The following is a 13,129-nucleotide window of genomic DNA, read 5'->3' as shown; positions in this document are numbered from 1 at the left end:
CAGCTGGTGTGTGCTGCAGGAGCTGGGCTCCCCCACGGGAAGTTTCCAGCTCACCCAGTGTTAACTTACTGTGACCCTCCTTTGTGTACACATAAGGTAAATAACCACTCAGGCAGATTAGATTAGAACAAAAATAAAGCAGAACAGGTAGTTACTATCATTCAATTCAAGATATTTTTCAAAAGCACACCAACCTGGCCCTGTTTTTGCTTCTACTGGTTATTACCAATGACTGGAAGAGGGGGGAAATTCCAGAGAAGAAAAAGTTTTATAAACTAAAGATGCAGATGAACTATGACAGGTAAACCAGTCATAGTTTGAAGAGCCCATATTTGAGCACTGCCAAGTCCCAGGAAATGTTTGCAGGGCTTGGAGTTGGTTTTTTTTTTCATCTAGAGACTTCCTTTTGGTTTTGTTAAACACTCCAGTTTCTCCTGGTGTGTTAGCTGAGAGGGATGGGTGCTGAGGAGAGCACTGGAGTAAAACCAGGAATATTGCAGTGTGTGTTAACCCTTCATTACTGAGCAAAACTGTCACTGCAGAGGATTTCCTACCCACACCATCCCTGTTCCAGGTGGAGCCAGCTCCAGCCTGCTCCCATGCAGCAGGAGAGCATTAACTGCACCCTTGGAACTCATCATCCAGTGACATTTTATTTAAAAGGCATCTGATAACTGCACTCCAAGACACATGACACCAATCAAAGCACAGCAAGTGGGGACAACCACCTGATCAATCATGGAAGTTGCAATCCAAATGAAGAGAATCATGTAGATAATCCCACAGGGATGCACACACAGGTTCATTCCCTCTCCTGTGGAGGTGCTGCTCTCCACAGTGCAGGGATTTTAGTGTACATACAAGCTCCAATATGGGGCAGCTCAAGGAGTTATAGGTAAATGTGGCCATGGGCTAGAACTGTACACCAAACCTCAGCCATTTCTGCATTTCAGGCATGAACCATACCAGAATTGGCTCCCTCAATCTGCTGACAGCACCCCAGCCCATGGGCATCACTAAGGCTAAGCAAGGACCAAAAGTAAATAAGCCCCACACCCCAAAAAAAAAAAAAAAAGCTTGCCTTAAATTCATCACTGAAAGCAAGCTACAAACAGCAAGAAACATGCTATGAAAAACAACTCTCCTCCCCCAACAAACACAAAGTGATGGAAAAATTAAGCCACACACTGTGAAGGGTGCAGATAACCAGATTTACACTCCCAGCACCCTCCCTCCCAGGCCTGATGAGTTACCAGCAGTTGATCTGGCATCTGCTCCACAGCTCGTCCCCAATCTTGCTGGGACATAATGCACAAAGGAAAACAGCTTTGGAATCCAGCAGCTCAGCAAGAGCACAGCATGTTTGTCTCTCCAGATACTGCTGGCTATTTTGGTTTCTGGAAATACTTCAGAAGATGAGAGCCCTGTGCCAGTCCCCCTCAGTGACCAAGTGTCACCCTTTAGCTGACCCAGGAGCAGAAACAACTCACAGAGACAAGCTGCTGGCTGTATTGAGCTGAACTCCAAGAACACTTTAGAGGAGCACTGCTTCTTGGGGCAGCTGCACAGGGATCCTGCAACGTAGGAGGCCAGGAAATTGGAACAGGAGCAGCAGCTCCACAGGATGCCACTCCCAAGGATGGAGGCTGGTGGAGCCAGTCAGGCACCTGTCATCCTGAAGGGACAACGGGGTCAGGAGGGACAGGCCACAGCTGGGAGCACTGTGCAGCAAACCCTCAGAGCCCTCCAGCCAGCAAAGCTAAGCCTTTCTGCTCTTCTGCTGAAAAAAACTGAAAATCGAGTTTGTGTTACTACAATGGTACACCATTTTGCCAGTAAGGATTTCCAACACACCTAATCCCCCTTTCCCCCTTCCATCACAGTTGGGTGCCAGTGCTCAATTATTTCTGAGCCCAATCTCTTTGCCAGCAGCAGGTGAAAGCACAGTGAACTTATTTATTGCCAGAGCTGAAGACCAGGTTGGTGCTCTCACACAGGTGGGGCTGGACAACACAAATGACAGCATTAAAAAAAGGAAGCAGAAATTTACCCTGGAGACAGGGTTTGTGGTGCTGCCCTTGTGCTTATTCTGGGAATAAGGTGGTGTTAATACCTTCAGCAAAAGACCCCCAGCTTACAGCAGCCACAGGTCCATTGGTGTCCATGTTCATGAGTGGTTCCAGTGTGATGACACAGGCCCAGGAAGGTGAGCAACACCTCCCCTGAGGCAGAGTGGAAAAATGCACACACACTGCCCTCATTCATTCCCAGCCACAGGCAGGGACACTGCACCAGGCATGGCCAAGAATAAACCAGCACAGCAGCAGGACAGTGACAGCAGCAGTGACCTGACACACTCGTGTCACCCGACCTGGACACTCATCTGCCCATCTGAGATGACCTGAGCTCCCCTCCAGCCTGGGCTGTCCTGTGACATTAAAATCATTTCCTAGATGTGTGGCAGAAGCTGTAGAAGCAAATCTCTAGGAAGAGAGGGAGTGAGCCTCTGTTAGCACAGCACTGAGGTGTCCAGGTGTCACCTTGGGGACACAAGTGGTGAGATGCAGGACACTGCTGCAGCCCACAGAGAGACCTGGGTGGGGCAATCACAGGACAGCAGCCCCACAGGGAAGGGCTGTCCCCAAACCTACAATCAGGAAAAAAATGACACTGTTCCTCATGCTGTGGAGCCCAGGGTGGGAAGGATGGGGTGCTCTCTCTCCACACTGCCCTGGGAAGCTGAAGTCCCTCTGTCCCTCTGTGCTGTGGCACCTCATCATACCTGCTCCCACATGGACAGGTGAGCTGAATGCACAGCTGCTGACACAAAAAAAAGGAAAAGAGATGTCAAAAGAACTCCTTGTCTTAGAAATCAAATGGGAAATACACTTTAAACAAATATGATTATGGAGATCTAAGTTTTTGTAAGATGTTTATTCTTTTAGAAGATTTCAGAATACACATACCCATAATTTCCTTCTTCTGCATTTTTAAATTTGCTGAGTGAGCTCATTGTACATTCAAGCTGTTGTCTTCAAGTTTTCCAAATACCATTCTATTTAAAGGCACTGTGAATAGGGAATTCAATTTATCAAATGAATGAAAGAAGAATTCTTAGCAGGAACCCTGGTGAGCTAATCAAGAGTCACAATAAAATGTCAGGGGTCCTGGAATTCTCGGCAGGAGGTTAACACCAAATTTGATCCGAGTCAAGGAAGACAAAACACACTATAGACTAACAAACTGTACTAAAAGTTGTGCACTGCAAATTTCTGAAAGTTTAAACACAAGTGAAGAAAATCTACTTGGTTTGTGCACTTTATACACTCTAGTATTTCACTGCAAAAATCAAAACACGCTGTTCACCATAATTATGTCATTTAACTTAAAGAAAATACTTTCTGAAGCTTTTAAGTTTTTGTTCCACTGCATCTTCAGCTGCAAGACTGTTTTGAAAATTAAGATGGCAGCATAATTTGAGTAAGATAAGAAACAATTACTCTGTACCTATCTTTAGGCTGGGAACTGGATTCAGTTCAAGATTTATCCTATCATCCAAAATTAAGGAAACAGCATAATCCATCCACCTTTCCTTCCACAAACCTACCAGAGTTTAAAAGATTAGCTCTGCAGTGCTGAAAGGGTAATCCTTAAAACTTGAGCTTAATGGAAATAAACTTCTCTGCTCCTCTCTTCACTTTCCATAGTAAAAGCATACATTAGAATATCAGACCCAGCATCAGAATGGGCCATCAGGCATTTTTCAACTTAGCAAATGAATAGCAGCTCCATGGGGGAGGAGAGACAGGGTGGGGGAGAGATGGGGAAAGGAAATGGCCATAAATGATCTTCCAGGACAGGAAAACTAGTTGCAGTAAATACCACTTTGGAAATCAATTTATGGTCAATTATGATCTTCGTAATAACTATTTTATGCCTTCATTTAGTGCATGAAATGCCCAGGGGAGCAAATATTCTCAGAAATATATCCAATATGTTTCCAAGTATGTTATCTGATCAGCAGATGCAGCCAGAATCCCAGAAAGAGCAGCTCTTGCTTGTCTGGATGCTGACTGAGGGATTGGGGATGGGGCAGGAGGGAAGCACAATTTCAGTGCAGGTAAAAACGATTCTATCTATCAGTCTGGGTTGTTGGCTTCAAAAGCAATGAGTTTTGGCATCACTGCACTATTTCACCCAGAGATTTGTGAAGTACATTTCATTCTCACAAATGTAAGAAAAAATTAAAGTTAAGGGTCTTTTTTTAGGCAAATCGTTATGTAAACATCCATCCACTATGCCAACCATTGTTTTATTCAATTATTACATGTAAATGTGGTAGCAGAGTATAAAGACTGACATCTCTAATGCACTGTTGGTGTAATGTGACTTATTTGGACCATTCTTTTCTCAAGTGAAGGAGTTGAATTCTATGAGATTGATTAGAAGAACAGAAATAGTAAAAATTCACCACATTCACCAAGCTCCACTAAGTCCCAGATAATAAATCTTTCACCTGAAACAGAGCTATTTATACAGAGACTCTGCTCCTCAACAGCAGCAGTTCTGTTACGGTGAGACACCAAATTTAGCTCCATACCTTGATCAGACATATATTTTATAATGATCATACTAGAAAACATTAAATAGCATTTAGTTTGCTACCACTAGGCTCTCCTCCTTCCTTATCAGAAGATGTTGCATCCCCCATTTTAATTTATTTTTGAAAGATTCAAGATAAACATATACTTCATTATAGTTTACATCAGCAAAGAGAAACCAAATAATTCCATGGGCAGGAAGATGTGAACAGCACTCGTATGCCAACAGGTTATTTTTAACTCCGAGCAATTTCTTCTGCATCACAAAACAGGAATGAGTACTGGGCACTTAGAGCATTCCACCAGAAGGAGATAAGGGTGATTACATTTGCAGAGATGGAGCATCTTTTGTAAGAGAAAGAATTTCAAGGCAGCACCCATTTCAAAGCTGACGATGTGGTAAAAACTCAGACAATACAAACACTGGAAGCAATTCTCCTCTGCTAAGTTTGTGCATTTGGTAAATGCAGCTAAAAACACTGAGGGAAGAGGAAAGTTGAGACCTGCAGATGGACAGAATGATGTTAGCAGAGAGATAATGAGGAATTCCTGCTCCAGCCTTTGGTAACACTCTCGTGTAAGGAGCGATCTACTTGATTCACACACCCCCCCATTAGGTTATGCCTGCAGTGCTATTGAAGTTTTTAGCTTCATATTTCATGTGCAGGATCATCCTCAAGGCTACTGTGAACATACACTGAGTTCAAGCAGAAACATTACAAACACCACCCAGACCACCTTCCATGGTCTATTAACGACCTTGTAGGAACACGGGAAAATGGCAAGCGGCATCTGTACAGCTGATATTTTTTTTTCCCCCCTTGGCATTCTCCCTGAACTGCTCCTTTTTTCTAGAACGGTTGGTGTTAAAGCACTGGGCTGATGCTCTTTTGTTTACCAGTAAGCAGCTCCTGTTTAAAAACAAGGCTCTCCATTGTCAGCACCAATGAATGACGTGAGCATCAGCCATGAAAACACTTTGGAATTCCGAAGAACTAAAAGACCTGAGAGTCGGAGGCTTGAGCAGGACTGAAATCAAACTGACACAACACAGATATCTGGCTGAGCTTAAAATAGACTTGGCAGAAGTCAGCCTGGCCTAACAATCGATCCGTGGACACACTGACCGCACAGAATGCGTTCGAGCCACAGATAGCACTCCCCATCCCTCCACCAAAACAAACAGCTCTCCCACTTCCCATCGGGGAGCTTTGGAAATGCAGGATGAGAGAGAAAACTGTAAACTTTGTGCATACACAACACAGGAAGGGAAGAAAGGAACAGGAAGGAAAAGAGCACATGTAAGAAAAATCAGGTAATGCCATTCTAAGAGACTCCTCTTGGGCAAGACCATAACAAAGGCAGCAGCACCATCCCTCCAGAAAATCAGCATGGGAAAACATGCACAGATCCCAGAACAAGAAACTGGGGGAGAGAAGTGGAGGGAAGAATGGATCTCCCTCTGAAAACACCCATGGGCAGCAACTAAACATAGCCCAGGGTGGTTGTTTTCCTTGCTGTGAAAGGGGGGTGGCTGTTATCTTTTCCTAAATGAGCCTATAGCTGGTAGCTGCATGATAACTATTTGGAGATATATAAACATATTTTTCTCTGGGGCTTAATTACCACAAAGGATGCCAACCGATTTGACAAGTCAATTTTTCTCTCAAATAAAAAAAAAAAAACAACACCACCTGAAAAATCTTATTGTCTAGCAATACAGAGCTTAAAAAACAGCCCAAACATCCAAGGGATAAATATTAGGCATTTTCAATACAAAGCAATAAGCAATTGTTAACATTTCTCATAACCAAGTTCCTAAAACATGGAGGTTCCGGACTGAAATCTAAGTAAATGTACATCTGGCTTGCAATTTTTTAAATGGCTGTACCTTTCAAACCCCAGGAAAAGCAGGCTGCAGATAGCTGTTTATTACAAATGACTTCCACCTCCTCCACAGCCCTCAAAGGCAAACTATAAAGCTGTGTGCAAAGCCAGACAATCTGGGCACCCAGCCATAAACCATCACTGCTGCAGCACAGATAACTGTTCTCCCTCTCAGCCATCCTTGGCTGCAAACCCACGGGGAAGAGCTCCAGAAACCAGACCTCAGGACCGCCAGGGCTTCTAATATTTTATGAACTTGAATTACAACTGCGTTCGAGACCTCAGTGCTGAAAAATTACAGCGCTGATTCGCACCCAGGGCTGAGACCAAAACTCACTCGGATTTTCCTGGTACCCTGAAGCTCGAGATGCAAGAACAGCCACTGATTTTACAGCTGCCTTCAGTGACAGAAGCCTTTTTATTGGGAGGAAGAGACAGACATGCTACTCTCTTCAAAAATAAGACAAAAGAATCAGATGCATATTTTAGAGTAGTGCTGCGTTTTCCACCATCTTTCACACGACCTCAAAGAGCACAGTGACTGCTCCGTGCCAGTTTCTTTATTATCAAACCCAGACTTTTGTATCTTGGGCGGGAGACTTTAAAACATATTAGTGACAAGGTAGGAAGGAGCACAAATGAAGCTTCAGAAAACACAGCTGTAACTGTATTTGGGAATCCACAGTGAAGTTAACCATGATTTAGTAATGATAAAATAAGCCTAAGTACATCTCCTTCTGGTATTTAAGATGTACAACTTAGCCACGCTTTCAGTTGACAATTTTCCTAACTAGCACAGATTCCTAAAGGGAGATCAAATAATACTTTGATTCCTCTGCTTTCATACATTAAGAATAACCATCTTTCATTTTACCAACAGCATTTGCCAGTGAAGAGACGGCACAGAGCACATAGATCATTTAGTAATGCAATTTACTGTCACTTCTAGATCATCTCCCCATTCAATAAAGTATACTTCTCTTCTAAACACTATTTGCCCTGGCTGATATCTTCATAATACAGCTGAAAACCTCAAGCCATTATCACTAGAAGGCATCAGCTGATCCTAAATTGGCTAGACTGCAGCGTCACAGGCATTTAAGAGGTTTCCTTATCATTCATCTTTAATACTGAGGGATCGACACACTCCTACCTGCAGCTTCTAGGCCAAGGGGAAACCTTCTAATGGTATTACCATTATCTTGTAATCTGAATTTTAAACAATTAAAACAATAGCACTTTTGTGTTGCAGGTCTCTACTGTTACCAAAGATGATACATTTTTTATCAGTTGTCACGTTGAAAGTCTTACATTAAACCCTGATTTTTGTAAAAAAAGCAGAAATATGCACTCTGCACTGAAGCTGCTGAGCCTTGAAAGAGAAGCAGCACTGTAACAAGGCACTTAAATTTAAGCCATCAAGAGAGACCATTTGGTTTACTCAGGAAAGGTTTGGTCATTTTATTTTAAATCTGCAGTTCTTTTAGTCAATACGATCTGGCAATTCTTTCCAAATGAAAGCCTCTTTTTACTGAAGCAGGGGATGGCTCCACCCCTGACCTCCTCCTTCAGCTTGTTTTGGAAAGGGGCCAGATGACAGCATTTGGAAAAGCGCATGTTTATCTCGGCGAGGCCAGCTGCTAAGTTAACATATTACCCGTTCCCACATCCCCCGCTCTTGGTTAAGTCTTCACAGCTAAAACTGAAAGTAAACGCTGCCATTGGGCTTTTAATAAATGTAACATGAAAGAGAAAAGGAGTCTCCATGGCACGGAGCATCTGAAGGGGGCTGCAGAGGTCTAGGTCATTTTGAGTGAACAGCAGGCAGTAACTCTGTTAATAAAATTCCCGGCCTTTCTGAATGAAGTGAATGAAAAACTGAAAAATGAGCGGGTTTATTTCTAGATTAATTTAAAGCTATGCTCTCTATAAGACTGACACTCAGCAACAGTTTGCTTGACTACACAAGGAGATTATAAACCCCTGCTTGACAAGACTTTTCACTTTATCTTGTTTTATTGTTAGTCCGTACTTGGCAAGGTATGGAACATGGGAACTTGGAGAGTTTTAACAAAGAATCTTCAGATTAAAAGTAGTCTTATGCCCAATTGTGTTTTTCTCATTTTAAGGAAATTCCATCTCATCATTTTCAAAGTCTTAAAAACCTCTTTCAAGCAAAAAGAGTACAGAATTACCTTACTTCCCACAAACATCAGTGAGAGACCTCAACCTATTAGAAGCAGAGTGTGAGACGTTATTAGAAAAGACAAATCCTGGAGAAGAAACCAGAAATTAAGGCGGAGGTGGGGTTTTCATTGATCCCAGCAAGGTCCAGCAGGCTTTGCAATGGGCAAACCCATCCACTCACAGGTGATCAGAGACAGATTTTGGAGAAAGCCAAGATTCCATGGCTGAGGTGAACCTCCAAGTCCCCACAGGGTTTTTAGCCCAAGGGCAGTGTCCCAGAGCAAACTCCACTCTGCTGTGGCCAGCGGGGAAATGGCACAGCCCAAGGCTGCCCACAAGGACATTCCCAGGCACTGGGACTGGCACCTTGCACCGCTGACAGCTCCAAAATAATCCATGTGCTGCAAAGCTGATGTACAGCACACACAAACCCCCCGTGTGTAACACAACAGCTCTGAGTCTGATGGATCCCAGCCTTTCATCTGTCAATATGGGAATCCACACATAGAACAGAAAAATTAATATATCCTTAATATATCCTGCTGCAATCCAGAGGAGGTCTCAATAAAAAGGTTTGTCTGTCTTGTTTCTTTCATTGCTGCGAACAAAACCTTTAGACAAAAGTACAAAATACTGCCTAAAATTAGCCCCTATTAATGCCCATCCCTCTCGCCCTGGAGCAAGTCGTGGCTGCAGCAGTTTTCCCCGTGGCAGCACCTGTTCTCCGGGGGCTGGACTGCAATGAACCCTCCTCATCTCAGGAAGCCAGGCAGATCACTTCCACTCAGAAATGATCCGCTCCCCTTTGAAGATAAGGACAAAGCCACACAAGGCATTATTACACTAGTGCTGCTGCTCTTAAGCGCTCATTTTCCCTAAAAAAAGTTGAAATTAACCTGATTTACTACAGCTTTATTTTCTCACAGACTGAGTCCTGGGCTCGGAAGCAGCCAGGTTATCCACGAGGAATCTCAGCCAAAAAACACCAAGCGCTTCCCCAGAGCAGACCGAGCTTCCAGAGGCTGGAGCTGCTTCCTCACTGGGGTATCCAGGGCTGCCACTGCTGCTTTCACCTTCTGGAAAGAATTGCAGAAGCCACAGCAGGGACGCCAGCGCATCCGGGGGCTGTTGCTCAGCACACACCATTTTGAGCTCACAAATAACACACAGGAGCAGGCAGGCAGACATCCCCGGGATTCCTGAAGCCCAGGAACCGCGGGGAGGAAACTCTGTGATGGGCTAAGCACAGGTTGCACCCACTGCAAGTCACCTCCTACTTCCTTGGAAAACACCAGGGGAAGCAGTGAGAACCCGTGTGTACCTTCTCGAAATTATTATTATTTTAAAAAATGAAATATCCGAGAGGAAACACCATTTAAATTCTCATTTAAATTTGTCGGGGAATCCAAAAAAACAAACCCCAAAAAATCCCACCCACCGCAGGGAAGGAGGGCAGGATTTGGAAGCCGTGCCTGGCTCTCCCAGTGCATCCAGCAGCAGTGCAGATGTTCTCCTGCTCCTCCGCTCTGGCATTGTCCTCAGGTCCACAGCACCACCGACACCCACCTGATTTAAAGCTCTGCACCACCGGCCAGCCCACTAACAGCGGGATTTATTGGAATTTTAATTACCTTAACCGGCCTAATGTCCACAGCAAATTTCTGTACATAAATTAGCATAATTCGCCAGATACATACATATGCAAACCAGAGGGAAAAATATGCAACAGACACGGGTATGACGTCCTAAAGATGATTTCTAAATTTAAACTGGCTGTTAGAATAATTGAATAAATCTCATCTCGCAGATACACTAGAGTTGTAGCAGAAAATAAACTAGTTACAAAGACCTGCAGTATTATTTTTAATGGAAAAAGAGGGGGGGAAAACCCAATTGAGTTCAATAAATCCCATAATTGAACCTTCAACTAATTACATATTAAGAAGATTAACCTTTGACACAAACTTGTGATACAAACAAAGAAGCCTCGAACAATTAATAAACTTCCAGTGTTTCAAGATTTCTCAGGTTAACAACTGAGCCCTCCCCATTTTCCTCCCCTTCTGCGTCGCAGTTAAAGGAATAAACTCTGTTTAATATTCTCTCTCCCCCTGGACATTCCAGGTTTAGACGAAGATCGCTCTGTGAATACTCAGGAGAAAATTACTGCGGATCCTCACAATCTCATTACGCGGAGGGGGGAAGAGGAAAAATAACCCAAAGCTAGATATTTGAACTTTTAAAAGAAAGCAGCCATGAAGGACAAAGCTGGAGCTCATGTGCTCGCCCACAGGGCAGCACTGCTGGCCATGCCCACAATTTTCCAGCCCTGGGATCATTTCCAAGGCGCTGTGCGATAATTTTTACACGTGTAAGTTCTAAAGCAAGAGCACACGGTCGTGCCTTGCAGCAAGCAGGAGCTGCCTTCATGTCATGTCTGAATGGCACAACCCGCTCACAAATGGCACTTTCTGCTCGCTGTTCGGGGAGAAGCAGCGATTCCGGACAGAGAAAAAACACCGAATTAATTCTACCATTAAAAAAATATCCGGTGGTTGCTCGCATCGTATAAAAATAAAAGGGATTTTGAAATGTTTTGGGGTGTTTCTTGCTTCGCTGACTAATAAGCAGTTTAAAAATAATAATAATCTAGTTTAGACTTGTAAAAAAGGAGCAATGCACCGGCTTTGCAGGTCTCTTCCCCTGCTAACTTCTACCGTGCCCAGATTAAGAGAGGCTCTTACCTTTTAGTCTTTTCTTTATGGGGCTCTTTGGCAGCTTTCGATTCAGTCTTGCTGTAAGGAAACAAGTGAGTATTTTGTCTACCGTGTAGGGGTCTTTCTGACGTGTTCCTTTCTTATTTTTAATGCTTTTTTTTTTTCAATTTTTTTTTGTAAGTGTACCCGTAATTTCACGAATATGAATACGAAAAAAATCTCACACGGCAAAAAAAATTAAGTTTTTTTGTTGTTGTTGTTGTCGTCGTTTGTTTACCCCCCTCAGGGAAAAAAAAAGTCTGCCACACAGGAGATGAAAAAAACCCAACAGATCAACAGGAAAACACTATCCAAGTAGAAAAGCAAAGAGCTTCAGTGTTATCCAGCCCAGAGGAGAAGTGCAGCAAAAGCAGGTCCAATTCCAAAACAAGCTTTTGATTTCCAGTGAAGCAAAATTAAAAAAAAAAAAAAAAAAGAAAAAAAACAACAAAAAATAACCAAGACCAAGAAACCAAGACAAAATACACGTTCAAGTCCCCAGCTAAATTTCTGCACGAGTGTGTCTTAAATACAAGTTTGCTTTCATGTGTTGCAGCAAAACCCACGGAAAGCCAGGATTTGGAGTTGATCGGGATGAGTTCTCGTGTGTGTGTCTTGATGGGTTCTCAGTCCACATGGAGGAGCATCTGAGGGTTTTTCAAAAAGTGCAAATCAACAAAAGAGAAACCGGGATCCAGAAAAAGAGTTTTAAGGTGGATCCCCCCTTCAAAATAAAAGGAGGAGGGGGTGAGAAAAAAAACAAAAAAAAAAACCCAACTGAAAGAGCACGGCGGAGGCACGGGGGGATGCGGAGTCTCACATGGGGCTGCGGGCAGGAGGAGGATCCCGCCGGGAGCTCCGGGGGGGCGGAGGATCCAGCGGAGGCTCTGCCAGGGGAGGAGGGTCCGCGGCTCCGCAGGGACCCCGCGGGCGATCCGCGGCGGGAGGAGGATCCGGCAGCCGCTCCCGCAGGAAGGAGCGAGCGCGGGGAGGGGATCCGGGGAGGAGGATCCAGCAAAGTCTTTCACGGAGGGAGGAGGGAGCGGGGAAACCCGACAGTCTGTGTGCCTGGCTCGCAGCGGGATCCGCGGGCAGGCGGGAGCGGGGCGATCCCGCGGCTCTCTCCGTGTGCTCCGCAGGGATCCGGCAGGGACCCGCGTGGGCGGCGGGGAGCGGGGCAGCCGAGGCGGCGGCGTGTCCCCGGGGAGCCGCAGCAGCGCCTCGGGCAGGGTCGGTCGGTCCGCCGGGGTGCTGAGGGGGAGGGGGGGGGAACGCAGCGCCGCTCGCCGTCTCTCCCGCTCGCTCTCGCCTCGTCCGCTCGCAGGGCAGGCGGTGCCGGGCTCAGTGCCGCCGGGCCGGTCCCCCGCTCCTCCGCGCCGCCGCCGCCGCTGCCGCCCTGGGGAGCAGAGGAGCCGCTGCCGCCGCTGCCGCCGCCGCGGCCATTTTGTCGCTGACTGACAGAGCCCCGCCAAGCAGCGCGAGACCGCGGGGCGGCTCCGCGCGCGCCCCCTCCCGCGCTGGCCGCCAACAGGAAGTGCCGCGCTCCCCCTCCCCCCCCCCGCCTGCCCGCCAGCACCGACCCGGCCCCTCCGACCACGTGACGCGGAGGGAGGGGGGAGCCCCCGCCGGTATGCAAATGAGCGCGGCGGCCGCAGCCAAACGGCGGCGAGGCCACGCGCGCGCGCCGCGGGCCACGCC

At 45.8% G+C, this 13,129-nt stretch overlaps 1 protein-coding gene across 11 annotated transcripts in view; it reads right to left on the bottom strand.

Moving 5' to 3' along the window:
• TNRC6C (trinucleotide repeat containing adaptor 6C) overlaps positions 1-11,822 on the bottom strand; it is a 106,730-nt gene extending 94,908 nt beyond the window's left edge. For 4 of the 11 annotated variants that reach the window (XM_066565758.1, XM_066565759.1, XM_066565761.1 and 1 more), the window contains exon 1: positions 11,420-11,819. The gene's annotated coding sequence lies outside the window, so the exon portion shown is untranslated. Of the gene's footprint in view, positions 1-11,419 lie in introns of all 11 variants that reach the window. The other 7 variants (XM_066565756.1, XM_066565762.1, XM_066565763.1 and 4 more) reach the window with 3 other exon arrangements.
• Positions 11,823-13,129: the final 1,307 nt, after the last annotated feature.

The sequence above is a fragment of the Molothrus aeneus genome, chromosome 25 (assembly GCF_037042795.1).
Source record: "Molothrus aeneus isolate 106 chromosome 25, BPBGC_Maene_1.0, whole genome shotgun sequence".
NCBI classification, from domain to species: domain Eukaryota; kingdom Metazoa; phylum Chordata; class Aves; order Passeriformes; family Icteridae; genus Molothrus; species Molothrus aeneus.
Note: the sequence above shows the minus strand (reverse complement) of the source record. Positions and strands in the feature narration are given on the sequence as shown.